This window comes from Pelophylax lessonae (assembly GCF_965119305.1).
Source record: "Pelophylax lessonae genome assembly, chromosome: 9".
Classification (NCBI taxonomy): Eukaryota; Metazoa; Chordata; class Amphibia; order Anura; family Ranidae; genus Pelophylax; species Pelophylax lessonae.
In genome coordinates this window covers 249,663,757-249,678,485 of record NC_138776.1, presented here as the reverse complement: position 1 = coordinate 249,678,485, position 14,729 = coordinate 249,663,757, and the positions used below count along the sequence as shown (strand labels likewise).

Below are 14,729 nucleotides of genomic sequence, written 5' to 3'. Positions count from 1 at the left end.
AAGTTCCTGGAGCTACTTTGGGGCATTTGGCGCATATGGGGCAGCCCAGTCAAGTAAAAAAGGCTGCCCTAGGCGCGTGAAAAAATGTGCAAAAGAAAACGCGCGTGCGCTCAGGTGTAAATGGAGGCACTGTAAAAACGCTCATCGCACAGCCACCAAAAAGGTTGGCTTAACCCTACCCCAAAAGCTACTTTGGGGTGTTAAGAGCACGTGGGGAAGCCCAGTCAAGTGAAAAGGCTGCCCTAGTCGTGAAAAAATGCGCAAAAAGAAAACGCGCAGGCGCACGCACTCCCACTGCGCCCAGGTGTACATGGAGTCTTCATGGTTATACATCTAATGCTGACTAGAAAGCGTGTGCTCAATGAAAGAAGGATTAAAATCTAGTAGGCTTTCTGTTTTAAGTCAGGAAAGCATGAACTATCGTATAGTCTGTTATTCGCACCCCAAGCGCCGGTAGCAAACGCAAATTTTGCCGCATGCCTCTCGTGCTAGAAAAATGCCAAAACCGGCACTGTAAAAACGCTCATCGCACAGCCACCAAAAAGGTTGGCATAACCCTACCCCAAAAGTTACTTTGGGGTGTTAAGCGCACATGGGGCAGCCCAGTCAAGTGAAAAGGCTGCCCTAGGCGCTAGGGATGATCGAACTTTTGAAAAGTTCGGTTCCACCAGAACACCCGAATTTCCCAAAAGTTTGGTTCGGATTCCAGAACCCCATTGAAATCAATGGGACCCAAACTTCTGGAATAAAAAAACACCATTTTGAAGCCCTAAAACCCAATAAATGCCCCTAAAAAGTGCCTAGGGTTCTGGGTCATGCCCCAGGGACTATGAATCAGGCAAAAAAAGTTCTTAAAAATTGTCGTTTTTGATATATATATATCTATTTATATATATATACCCCTAACCCAGAATCTGCATAGTGAGGTCACCCTGACATGGCAGAGTCAGTTCACCCTAAACTACACTACGGTCACCCTGAAATGGCAGAGTCAGTTCGCCCTAAACTACACTACGGTCACCCTGACATGGCAGAGTCAGTTCACCCTGAACTACACTACGGTCACCCTGACATGGCAGAGTCAGTTCACCCTGAACTACACTACGGTCACCCTGACATGGCAGAGTCAGGTCACCCTAAACTACACTACGGTCACCCTGACATGGCAGAGTCAGGTCACCCTAAACTACACTACGGTCAACCTGACATGGCAGAGTCAGGTCACCCTAAACTACACTACGGTCACCCTGACATGGCAGAGTCAGTTCACACTGAACTACACTACGGTCACCCTGACATGGCAGAGTCAGGTCACCCTAAACTACACTACGGTCACCCTGACATGGCAGAGTCAGTTCACCCTAAACGACACTACGGTCACCCTGACATGGCAGAGTCAGGTCACCCTAAACTACACTACGGTCACCCTGACATGGCAGAGTCAGGTCACCCTAAACTACACTACGGTCACCCTGACATGGCAGAGTCAGGTCACCCTAAACTACACTACGGTCACCCTGACATGGCAGAGTCAGATCACATTAAACTACACTACGGTCACCCTGACATGGCAGAGTCAGGTCAACCTAAACTACACTACGGTCACCCTGACATGGCAGAGTCAGGTCAACCTAAACTACACTACGGTCACCCTGACACTTAAAGCTATCCCTACAAAAAGATTATTGAATCTAACTATAGTGGTATATAGTACCCTAACTACACTGCATATCCCTTTCCTCACACTAATAATTGCAAAATGACACTGGAGCTTTAGAAACAGCAGGAGAAACACAAATGCTTCCACTCTCTTCCACAGCCTCTGTATTACAGTGCTAGAGTTTTGGCGGGGCTATGTTATATACTGGGGGGTGTATGGGGGGCGTATTCACTCCTGATTGGGCTCTGGACCCCGTATTCACTCCAATCACATTTTACTGATGTTTCTGGGCCAATCATGGGCTTTCAAAGCCCAGTTCCTGTCCCATTGCATTTTGGGCGGTTCTGGTGGCCGAATTCCAAACTTTTACCGCAAAAAATTCGGAATTCGGCCGAATTTTGAACACCCAATGTTCGGGTCGAACCGATGGTCGACCCAAACCGTTCAATCATCCCTACTAGGCGCGTGAAAAAATGTGCAAAAAAGAAAATGTGCGCACGCTCCCGCTAGCCTTAACCACTTCAGCCCTGGAAGGTTTTACTTCCTTAATGACCAGGCAATTTTTTGCGATACGGCACTGCGTAACTTTAACTGAAAACGCACGCACGCTCCCGCTACGCTCAGGTGTAAACGGAGCCCTGATGGTTACACATCTTCTGGTGGGGGTAATGCTGACTGGACAGTGTGTGCTCAGTGAAGGAAGGGTTAAAATGTAATAGAGCTTTCTGTTTTTAGTCAGGAAAGCATGAAATATGGTGTAGTCTATTAATCGCACCCCAAGCGCGGGTAGCAGACGCGCATTTTGCCGCGTGTCTCTCGTGCTAGAAAAATGCCACAACCGGCACTGTAAAAACGTTCATCGCACAGCCACCAAAAAGGTTCTGGAGCTACTTTGGGGTGTTAAGCACATGTGAGGCAGTCAAGTGAAAAGGCTGCCCTAGGCATGTAAAGAAAAAAGCAAAAAGAAAACGCACGCTCCCGCTACACTCAGGTCTAAATGGAGCCTTAACCACTTCAACCCTGGAAGGTTTTACTCCCTTAATGACCAGGCAATTTTTTTGCGATTCGCCACTGCGTTGCTTTACCTGAAAACGCACGCTCCCGCTACGCTCAGGTGTAAATGGAGCCTTAACCACTTCAGCCCTGGAAGGTTTTACTCCCTTAACCAGTTTAAGACCGGGCCTATGGGAACAAAATTGCTTTTTGCACATGGATTATGCGTCCCAACATGGGCGCTATGCATTTCATTATGGTCCAGCTGCGGCGGCGCGCGCGCGCCTCCACTATCTATTACACGAAGCGTCGTACAGGTACATCATTTCGTGAAATAGAGCCGACCTGCCGCAGTAAAACTATGGCGGCTGGTTGGCAAGTGGTTAAACAGAAGCAGCTTCCTTGGCTGTAAAAGATAGAAGGGTCCAACTCTGCTTAAAGCGGAGTTACACCCCCCTCCCCCCCCAAAAAATAAAAAGTCAACAGCTACACATACTGTACACATATAGTAGCTGCTAACTTTTAATATTAGGACACTTACCTGTCCTGGAGTCCAGCGATGTCGGCACCCCAGCCAATATTTACATCGGCTGTCAGGTGCTGCTGCCGCCATTGCCGTTAAGGGAACCCAACAGTGAAACCTTATGCCTTCACAACTGGCTCCCTACTGCGCATGCGCGAAGCAGCTGCGCTCTCTTACTGACCTGGCAGCAGGGAAAGGAGGAGGGAGGGGGGCAGAACTGTTGCCATAACTCGCTGCAGTGAGGTCCGACCGAAGTGGGGACAGGGTATCTGTCAAAAACAGGTGCCCCCCCCCGGAAGGTGCCAAGTGTAGCACCGGAGGGGGGGGGGATCAGATAAGCTTAATTCCACATTTGGGTGGAACTACGCTTTAAGACTATCAGCAGATCGTCCTCTTCAAACTCAGCAGTGCCTAAAAATGTCTAAAATGGGAGAGCAACTGAGCATGTGCAGAGCGGGGTGAGAGAGCAACTGAGCATGTGCAGAGCGAGGTGAGAGAACAACTGTGCATGTGCAGAACGAGGTGAGAGAGCAACTGTGCATGTGCAGAGCGGGGTGAGAGAGCAACTGTGCATGTGCAGAGCGGGGTGAGAGAGCAACTGTGCATGTACAGAGCAGGGTGAGAGAGCAACTGTGCATGTACAGAGCGGGGTGAGAGAGCAACTGAGCATGTGCAGAGCGGGGTGAGCGAGCAACTGTGCATGTGCAGAGCGGGTGAGAGAGCAACTGAGCATGTGCAGAGCGGGGTGAGAGAGCAATTGTGCATGTGCAGAGCGGGGTGAGAGAGCAATTGTGCATGTGCAGAGCGGGGTGAGACCGTGTATTACTGGATTTTAAACAGTATAGACACATGTAGGCAAAATGGGCCAGCCTGACATGATTTAGCAGGACTTTATTTTCTGACTAAAGTTCCACTTCAAGGGCTGGTTCACACCACAAAAACGCACTCTAGATCCCTTCTGGATGCGTTTTTGCATGCACGTTTGAGTTTTTGGTGCATTCCAGTGTGTTTTTTAAGCATTTTTTTATGCATTTCCAGATGTATTCCAGATGCTTTTTTTCATCTTTTTTCCAGTCCAGTGCGTTTGATGCGTTTTTCATGCGTTTCAGTGCGTTTTTGATGCGTTTTACTGCGTTCCAGTACAGTTAAAATGCAGCATGTTCTACTTCTTTTTTCCGGAACTGGTAACCCCTGGCACTGACTGCACTGGTGTGAACTACGCCATGGGAAACCATAAAACCTTCTTTCCATGCGTTTTTGATGCAGAAACGAATTGCACTGGACTGCGTGTGGTGTGAACTGGCCTGACAGCAGAATTAAACCCTCCTATCGCTTCTTCCGTTTCACCACTTCAGCCCCGGAAGGTTTTGCCCCCTTAACCACTTAAGCCCCGGAGGATTTGGCTGCTCAAAGACCAGGGCCTATTTTGCGATTCGGCACTGCGTGAATTTAACTGACAATTGCGCGGTCGTGCGACGCTGTACCCAAACAAAATTTACGTCCTTTTTTTCCCACAAACAGAGCTTTCTTTTGGTGGTATTTGATCACCTGTGCGATTTTTAATTTTTGCGCTATAAGCAAAAAAAGAGCAACAATTATGAAAAAATAACAATATTTTTCACATCTTTTTTATGAAATTCCCCCCAAAAAAATGTAAAAATCAAAATTTTTTAACATTTTAGGCCAATTTGTTTTCTGCTACATATTTTTGGTGAAAAAAATCGCAATAAGCGTATTTTGATTGGTTTATGCAAAAGTTATTGCGTTTACTAACTACGGGAAAAATTTATGTCATTTTTATTGTTTTTTTTTAACTAGTAATGGCGGCGATCTGCGATTTTTTTTGCGGGAGTGCGACATTGCGGCGGACAGATCGGACCCCTAACTGACATTTTTGACACTTTTTGGGGACCAGTGACACTAAAACAGTAATCAGTGCTAAATAATATGCACTGTTACTGTATAAATGACACTGGCAGGGAAGGGGTTAATATTGGGGGTGATCAAAGGGTTATATGTATGCCTATTTGTGCTTACTAACTGTGGGGGGGGGGGGGGGGAGGGTTCTGTGACAGGCACACAGTGATCGTTTTTTCAGCTTAACTGAGACACACGACCTTACTGTGCCAGTCTGACAGAAGAGCCGTCTGCTTTGTTTACATAGGCAGACGGCCCTCCTGTCAATTTCTGTAAAGATTGCGGGAGGCCGGCGGCGATCATCCCCGCTCCTCCCGCGGTCTGACTCCCGCTGTGCACATAATCACGTGATTATGCGCAGCCGATCCGCCCCGCCGCAGTAAATCTGCGCGGGGCAGTCGGCAAGTGCTTAAACTGCAACTGCTGCAACGGCGCTTGAGCTATTTTGCAAAGAAAAATGGACAAAGCTGGTAGAGACATCCCCAAAAAGACTTGCAGCTGCAATTGCAGGGATAGGCGGCTCTACAAAGTATTAACTTGGGGGGGGGGGGGGTGAATACAAATGCACGCCACACTTTTTTCACATATTTATTTGTAAAAAAGTTTGAAAACCTTTCATTATTTTCCTTCCACTTCACAATTATGTGCCACATTGCGTTGGTCTATCACATAAAATTCCAATAAAATACATTTATGTTTTTGGTTGTAAGATGACAAAATGTGGAAAATTTCAAGGGGTGTGAATACTTTTTCAAGGCACTGTAATAATGGCACTGGCTGGGAAGGGGTACATTTGGGGTGATCAAGGGCTTACATGTGTGCCTCACAATGTGTAATGTGTGCTGATATTGTGATGGATTAGGTAAAATGTCTATTTTTGTACATGTATATATGATTTTTTATTCCTTACTCAAAGCGGCCGCTAGCAGCTCCCCCTCCCATCGAGTGAAGCTTGCGTAACTAAGATGGCGCCTCCATCTGGCACTACACCCAAGATGATGACACCTAGAACCTGGAGGAAGTTTACCTTAATTGGACATGACCAATCAGAAGCTACAAGCAATCAGATAACGCTATGCTCATGACGTACTTGCCCACGACACTAGCCGCTCGCCTATATAACCCCACGTATCCGCTAGCAGCTCCCCCTCCCATCGAGTGAAGCTTGTGTAACTAATGCCTCGTACACACGCAACGATTGTTGGCCGTGAATTTTCGGCCAACGCCGATCGGCCGATTTTCAGCTTGTTAGTATGATGCTTCCGACAACCGACTCCGACTTTTCGGGCGAACAAAATCTGTTGTGCATGCTATAAAATTTTTGTTGGCCGTCAACACAACGGCCGATTTTCCGTCAGTCAGTACAGATTTCGGCAGACAAAAATCAGATGAGCAAGACTGGGCATGCTCAGAGAAGAAAAAACACACGGAAAGTAAACCAGCACATGACATCACTTCTCAAGTTGGTTGTCGTTGGCCGAGAAAATTCATGTGCAGTCTAGAGCACATTTCAACCAACACAACAACACTGGACAAAAGACGGCCGATCGGTTGGCCGATAATCGTTGCGTGTGTACGAGGCTTAAGATGGCGCCTCCATCCGGGACTACACCCAAGATGATGACACCTAGATCCTGGAGGAAGTTTACCTTACATGGACATGACCAATCAGAAGTTACAAGCAATCAGATAACGCTATGCTTATGACGTACTTGCCCACTACACTAGCCGCTCGCCTATATAACCCCACGTATCCGCTAGCAGCTCCCCCTCACATCGAGTGAAGCTCGTGTAACTAAGATGGCGCCTCCATCTGGCACTACACCCAAGATGATGACACCTAGATCCTGGAGGAAGTTTACCTTACATGGACATGACCAATCAGAAGCTACAAGCAATCAGATAACGCTATGCGTATGACGTACTTGCCCACTACACTAGCCGCTCGCCTATATAACCCCACGTATCCGCTAGCAGCTCCCCCTCACATCGTGTGAAGCTCGTGTAAATAAGATGGCGCCTCCATCTGGGACTACACCCAAGATGATGACACCTAGATCCTGGAGGAAGTTTACCTTACATGGACATGACCAATCAGAAGCTACAAGCAATCAGATAACGCTATGCGTATGACGTACTTGCCCACGACACTAGCCGCTCGCCTATATAACCCCACGTATCCTCTAGCAGCTCCCCCTCACATCGAGTGAAGCTTGCGTAACTAAGATGGCGCCTCCATCCGGGACTACACCCAAGATGATGACACCTAGATCCTGGAGGAAGTTTACCTTACATGGACATGACCATTCAGAAGCTACAAGCAATCAGATAACGCTATGCTCATGACGTACTTGCCCACGACACTCGCCGCTCGCCTATATAACCCCACGTATCTCGTAGCAATAAAGGAAGTATCATTTACCTGAACACGTTTTCAGTGTGCTTCTTCTCGTGCATGCGCCAGATTATATAGGCCAAATCAGGAAGGGGGCAGATACTCACCAGACCATTGGTCTGATCCAAAACAATATTACTAACAGATCTCCATTTCTTATCCCTTGGGGGGATTGGATGAGAAACCGAAAAAGATTGTTCCCTTTGTATAGAGCTCTGTGTTGATTGACAACACAGTGCTCTGGGCTGTGATTGCACACAGCCCATCAGAAGGTCCTGGCCATGACTTGCTGACAGACTATGTACAATCACAGTGTGTGTCTGTGGGGGGGTTATCACACATGTGCGCACCTCAAACCCAGAAGCAGGCAGCAACGTATGGGTACATCACTTTATGCCCCGTACACACGTGCAGATTATCTGCAGACTTTGTCTGCAGACTTACCTTTTCTATGTAGTGCAAGGGCCTGCCGGATTGCATACAAATTGAAAGTGTTTAGGTTTGACCTCATATTATATGGTTTTGGTAAGTCTGCAGACAAAAGTCTGCAGATAATCTGCACGTGTGTATGGGGCATAAGCTTCAGCTGTCAAGCTCTGCTTGGTTTTGGAATCAGAGCCTTGACCTCAACTCTACTGAATAGCTTTGGAATAAACTGGAACACCAATTGTGGGCCAGGATTTCTCATCCAACTTAACCACTTAAGCCCCGGAAGATTTTACCCCCTTCCTGACCAGGGGGTATTTTGCGATTCGGCACTGCGTGACTTTAACGGACAATTGCGCGGTCGTGCGATGCTGTACCTAAACGAATTTGACGTCCTTTTTTTTCCCACAAACAGAGCTTTCTTTTGGTGGTATTTGATCACCTGTGCGATTTTTTGATCATGCGCTATAAACAAAAAAAGAGCGACAATTTTGCAAAAATAACAATATTTTTCACATTATTTATATGAAATTCCCAAAAAAAATTATAAAAATCAAATTTTTTTAACATTTTCGGCCAATTTGTTTTATGCTACATATGTTTGGTAAAAAAAAATCACAAAAAGCGTATTTTGATTGGTTTGCGCTTGCGTTTACTAACTAAGGGAAAGATTTTTGTCATTTTTGTTGTTGTTTTTTTTTTAACGCGTAATGGCGGCGATCTGCGATTTTTTTTGCGGTACTGCGACATTGCGGCAGACAGATCGGACCCTTGATTGACATTTTTGACACTTTTGGGGTTACCAGTGACATTTCTACAGTAATCAGTGCTATACATATGCACTGTTACTGTAAAATGACACTGGTAGTGAAGGGGTTAACTTTTTTTGAGAGGGAGGGGTTATGTGTGTCCCTAGGGGCGTGATTCTAACTGTGATTGGCTGTGGCTTGAGCTGTAGGAACAGTGATCAACGGTCCTACATAGTAGAACCGTATGATCACTGTTTCTACACAGGGGAGAATGACAGGCGGCTTGTTTACATCAGCCTCCTGCCTTTCTCCCTCTCCACCGACGATCGCCGAGTGACCGGCGGACATCGGGTCCACCGGTCACAAGCGCGGGGGGGGGGGGTCCGTGACCTCCAGCGGCGCGCGCTCGCTCCCCAGAGCCTCACAGGCTAGTGATGTACCGGTACGTCACTTTGCCTGTGAGGGGCTGACCGCCAAAGTATATGTACTTGCAGCGATCGGCAAGTGGTTAAAAATGTGCTCTACCACGTATTACCCTGGAAGACTGGAAACTGGAGCTCTGGCCCAGATGCCTTTCAATTGTAGTAATAATCCTCCAAATAAAATGGAGTCAGCTACTCGGTAACATCCATTGCAGCAATCTCTATTAGCTATATGGCAGGATACAGCAGTAACATGTTAATGTGTTTTGACCAAAGTCTTAGCCCCGGTTCACACTAGGGCGACCTGTGAGGCGACCTGGTCGCCTCACAGGTCGCCGCAGGTCGCCTCCCATAGGGAAGCTACGGACCCGTTCTAATAGGAGCGACACCAGTCGCTCCGACCTAGAAAAAGGGTCCGGAGCTTCTTTGGGGCGACCAGGAGGCGACCGCCATAGACTTCAATGTTATGAAGTCTGTGGCGGCCGCTCCGAGGTCGCGGCGCGCTGCTCGCACCGCGATCTCGGAGGTCGCCCCTGAAAGTAGCGTCGCGCCAGTGTGAACCGGCGCTTACTCAGGAAGGCTTTTTTTTATTGTGTATGTAAAAACATACAAAGGCACACAAACATACACAATTAGAGTCGGTTCACACTAGCGCGACTTGTCAGACGACTTGTCAGCCTGACAAGTCGCGCTCCCTCGCAGTCCATTGACTGCTACAGGACCCGTTCTAATAGGAGCGACACAAGTCCCTCCGACTTAGAAAAAGGGTCCTGTACTACTTCGGGGCGACCTCGGAGCGACTTGCATAGACTTCCATTATGTGAAGTCCCTGCAGGTAGCTCCGAAGTCGTGGTGCATGGGAATGCACAAGTCGCCCCCGAAGTAGTACAGAGTCGTGTCGCCTCAGTGTGAACCGGCTCTTACCGTCTTGACACCTTCATCTCCAGACAATAAGCCCATGCATGAGTTCCAGAAAGACATTACAGTATGATAAAAAAGCAGGGATTACACAGGTACTGTGGCAAAGTGAAACAAATGACTAGTATGGCTCATGCTCATAAGAGAAACAGTCGATGCGATAACTCTCCATATAGGATAGAACAATGAAGGTTAACCTAAAGTTGACCTGGCAGGGAGTACATGAAATGCATGGTGGGTCTTTTAGCCAGCTGTTGCAGTGGACAGTTGGAAGTGGAAGCCATTTAGCCCACACTCTTGTCACATTTTTTCGGGCAGCCTCTATGTAGATAAGTGTCCTTACACATTGTTGACATGCTTTTTCCAATGGGAGAGAGAAGATGGAGCCTGTTTTTTCCAACATAGGGTAATCATTTTCCTAGCATAGAATAGAAAGGCAAATCAGGGTCCTTTCGGCAACCCTAGGCACCAGCTCCTCCACCAACAATTGCACATCTATTGCCATTGCATTTATCATAAATTTGCAACTGTTGCATCAATGGTTTACTAGTACATGTCAGTGGCGTAGGGTGGGTTGTCAGCGCCCGGGGAAAGGCAAGTAATTTGCGCACCCTAACCTGCGAACTTTTAGTACTCCCCGAGTCCCTTCCTACAATAGTACTGACCAGCCTGATTCCTATACTGACTTACCAGTCCACTACGCTAACATACCTGATTCCTGTACTGGCCACTACACTGACCCTTACAATGACCTACCTGATTCCTACCTGACCACTACACTGCCCACTACACTACACTGCCCACTACACTGCCCACTACACAGAGGACACCACCGCGTCATCGAGCCCTTACAGGGGGCGGGTCGGGGAGGATTGTTAGAGCTTAGAGGAGGCGGGACGGAGGCACATGCAGGGCTGACTTAGAAGACGGCGAGGTGGGCTCCAGAAGCAAGGCAGGGCTCTGCCACTGGCCAGCCCCGATGCCGCACATGACAATGTTGGCCCAATCACAGGGCGCCGACCGGCCATCGTTTAGCCTGAAGATGGCGGCGGCTGAAGTGACACGCTAGGAAGAATTTTTAAAGTTTGCTAGAGTGACACTGGCGTGGGATGCGCCCCCCCCCCCCCAAATGTTGCGCCCGGTGCGGCCGGCCCCCCCTGCACCCCCCACGCTACGCCACTGGTACATGTATACAGTGCCTTAAAAAAGTATTCATATCCCTTGAAATTTTCCACATTTAGTCCCGTTACAACCAAAAACATAAATGTATTTTATCGGGATTTTATGTGATAGACCAACACTAAGTGGCACATAATTGTGAAGTGGAAGGAAAATGATAAAAGTTTTTCAACAATTTTGACAAATAAATATGTGAAAGTGTGGTGTGCATTTGTATTCACCCCTCTGAGTCAATACTTTGTAGAACCACCTTTCACTGCAATTACATTCTTTTTGGGGATGTCTCTACCAGCTTTGCACTGGACTTTGACAGGGCCATTCTAAACACATGAATATGCTTTGATCTAAACCATTCCATTGTAGCTCTGGCTGTATGTTTCGGGTCGTTGTCCTGCTGGAAGCTGAAACTCCGCCCCAGTCTCATGTCTTTTGCAGCCTCTATGCCCCGTACACACGTGCAGATTATCTGAAGACTTTTGTCTGTAGACTTACCAAAACCATATAATATGAGGTCAAACCTAAACACTTTCAATTTGTATGCAATCCGGCAGGCCCTTGCACTACATAGAAAAGGTAAATCTGAAGACAAAAGTCTTCAGATAATCTGCACGTGTGTACGGGGCATAACAGGTTTTCTCCTAAGATTGCCCTGTATTTAGCTACATCCATCTTCCAATCAACTCTGACCAGCTTCCCTGTCCTTGCTGAAAAAAAGCATCCCTACAACATGATGCTGCCACCACCATGTTTCACGGTGGGGATGGTGTGTTCAGGGTGATGTGCAGTGTTTGTTTTCCACCACACACAGAGTTTTGCTTTTAGGCCAAAAAGTTCAATTTTGGTCTCATCTGACCAGAACACCTTCTTCCACATATTTTCTGTGTCCCCCCACATGTCCTTTCGCAAAATGCAAACGGGACTTCTAATGGCTTTCTTCTTGCCACTCTTCCACGAAGGCCAGATTTGTGGAGTGCACAACTAATAGTTGTCCTATGGCCAGATTCTCCCACCTGAGCTGTTGATCTCTGCAGCTCCTAAAGAGTTATAATGGATCTCTTGGCTGTGTCTCTGATTAATGCACTCCTTGGCCGGCCTGACAGTTTAGGGGGACAGCCTTGATAGGTTTGCAGTTTTACCATACTCTAGTATTGGATGATGGATTGAACAGTGCTCCATGAGATGTTATTTTTATAACCTAACCCTGCTTTAAACTTCTCCACAACTTTTTCCCTGACCTGTCTGGTGTGTTCCTTGGCCTTTGTGATGCGGTTTGTTCCCTAAGGTTCTGTAGCAAACCTCTGAGGGCTTCACAGAACAATGGGATTTTTGACTTACCTTAAAATCCATTTCTCTGATGTTCATTGATGGACACAGCTCCTAATTCTTCATACCATTGGGTTATACTGCCCCCTACAGCATTAGGACAAAAAAGCTTGACTACGCCTATGGGTAGACCCAGGGGGTATACACCCACTCACAACTATAGACACTCAGTTTTGTTAAAAGCAGTATCAGAAGAAAGCCAACTCCACAGAGGGGTGGGTGCTGTGTCCATAAATGAACATCAGAGAAATATATTTTACGATAAGTCAAAAATCCCATTTACTCTTTAGTTTATTGATGGACACAGCTCCTGATTTTTCTTAATCATTGGGAAGTCGCAAAGCAGTGCTCAACATGAGGGGTGAGGGGAATAAAAAAGCAGAAAAAAATTCCAAATCAGGTTACATGGAGCTCAACCATAAACAACTGGTGCTCACCTGAAAAAAAAAAACAATACACCCTGAAAAGGGGACCAGGTCCTCTAAACAGCAGGCAGAAAAACCTGGCAGCCAAAAGAAGCACCCGCAGATGCCAAAACATCCACGTTATACATTTTGTTAAAGTGTGCACCAACGACCAGGTGGCCACGTTGCAAACCTGCATCACTGACGCTTGATGACAGAAAGCCCAGGAGGCACTAAGCGCTCTAGTAGAGTGCTCCTTGACAGGGAAAGGAGGAACCTGACCACTGATGGAATAGGCCTGAACCACTATCTGTCTGATCCATCTAGAAATGGTCGCAGAAGAAGCGGACAACCTTTTCTTCCTAAAAAAAAACCGTAGTTGCCAGGTACACCCTAACTGCCTGGACCACATCCAAGGCACGCAAGGTAATTTCCTTCGGATGTTTAGCCTGGGACACAGGGAAGGCAATGCAATGTCTTCATTCAAATGACAGTCAGAGACCACCTTAGGAAGGTATGACAGACAGGGGCTAAGTACCACCTTATCCTTGTGAATCACCATAAGGTGAACGACAGGTTAGCGCCTGCCAGTTCGGACATCCTGCACGCAAAAGCCACCTAAAAAGGTCGCCGGACGCGCAGGTACGGTACCCTGATGGTCCCGAAGCGCTAAAAAGGGACACAATAATGGCGGTAAGGCTGTCATTAAATAATGAAGCACCCCCATAGCGCCACCCCTTCCAAGGGAGAAGCCAAGCTGACCACACGGCCTAGCAGGCCGCAAGCCGTGGCCTACATTTTTGTGGAGGCCCAGCAGATGCCCAAAGGAAGAATGAGGGCTTTAGCAGAACGCACTGGGGCCGTCCCCAAATGGAGGTGCCCGACTCGGCCCACGGCCTAGTAGTTCTGTGGGCGCCCAGCCGCTTGGACGCGAGCCCCCACGGAGCTGACCACCTAGGGGCAGCAGAGGGGAGGACGGATGCCCAAATGGGAGGCAGTGGCTTCAGCTATCTTCACAGGGGCTGCCTCACGTAGTTTTTGACTAGTAGGCCACAAAGCCACAGCCTACATTTTCGGCTGGATCCGACCGCAGAAGGCGCTACCCCTGGATGCTAAACTATCCGATCCTCCAGCCCATTAATCGCCGCAGGGAGCCCAGAGGACATCCCTGCCCTAGCCACCAACCCCCAGGGTGGCAGGAAACCCTACTCAACCCCCCCTTGCGCACCAGGAAAAGCTGGTCAGCAGCAACTTCAACCAGCCCCCCCTTAAGAGCATGTGGCAACAGCCAGCTCATAACCTCACCCAGGGAGGGGCCAAAAGACCCACAGTGACCACCAACATTGTAGAGGGGCTGGGGGGGGGAAGGAGGGGAACCCGGGGGTCCCACTGTTCCAGGGAGGGTCCCACTTCCACCTCAAAACCCTCCAGCTACTTACCATACCAGGAACAGGGTGGGCACCACTTCGGACAGGCCACCACTCCATCGTAATGTGGGTGCTGTCGGCCAGGAGGAAATGCTGCAACTCAGGCCAAAGCCAGCTTGTATGCACACTCATGAGATGTTTAACTCGCAGGCCAGCCCCCGTCCAGTGGGGCTATGTCGCAGCCGACCTAACGTGGAGCTGTGGTCTGCATGGCTTTTTCCTGCCTAGTGTCCTACTCCTGTAGGGGGCAGTATAACCCAATGGTTAAGAAGAATCAGGAGCTGTGTCCGTCAATGAACAAAATAGAAAGCTGTATTTATACTGAGATTAAAATTACAAACAGGTGGACTCTATTTACTAATTAGGTTACTTCTGAAGGCAATTGGTTCCAAA

General features: G+C 48.0%; 1 protein-coding gene across 1 annotated transcript in view; it reads right to left on the bottom strand.

Moving 5' to 3' along the window:
• LOC309564361 (uncharacterized protein) overlaps positions 1–14,729 on the bottom strand; it is a 1,000,117-nt gene that overhangs the window by 837,007 nt on the left and 148,381 nt on the right. The gene's annotated exons all lie outside the window — the stretch shown is intronic.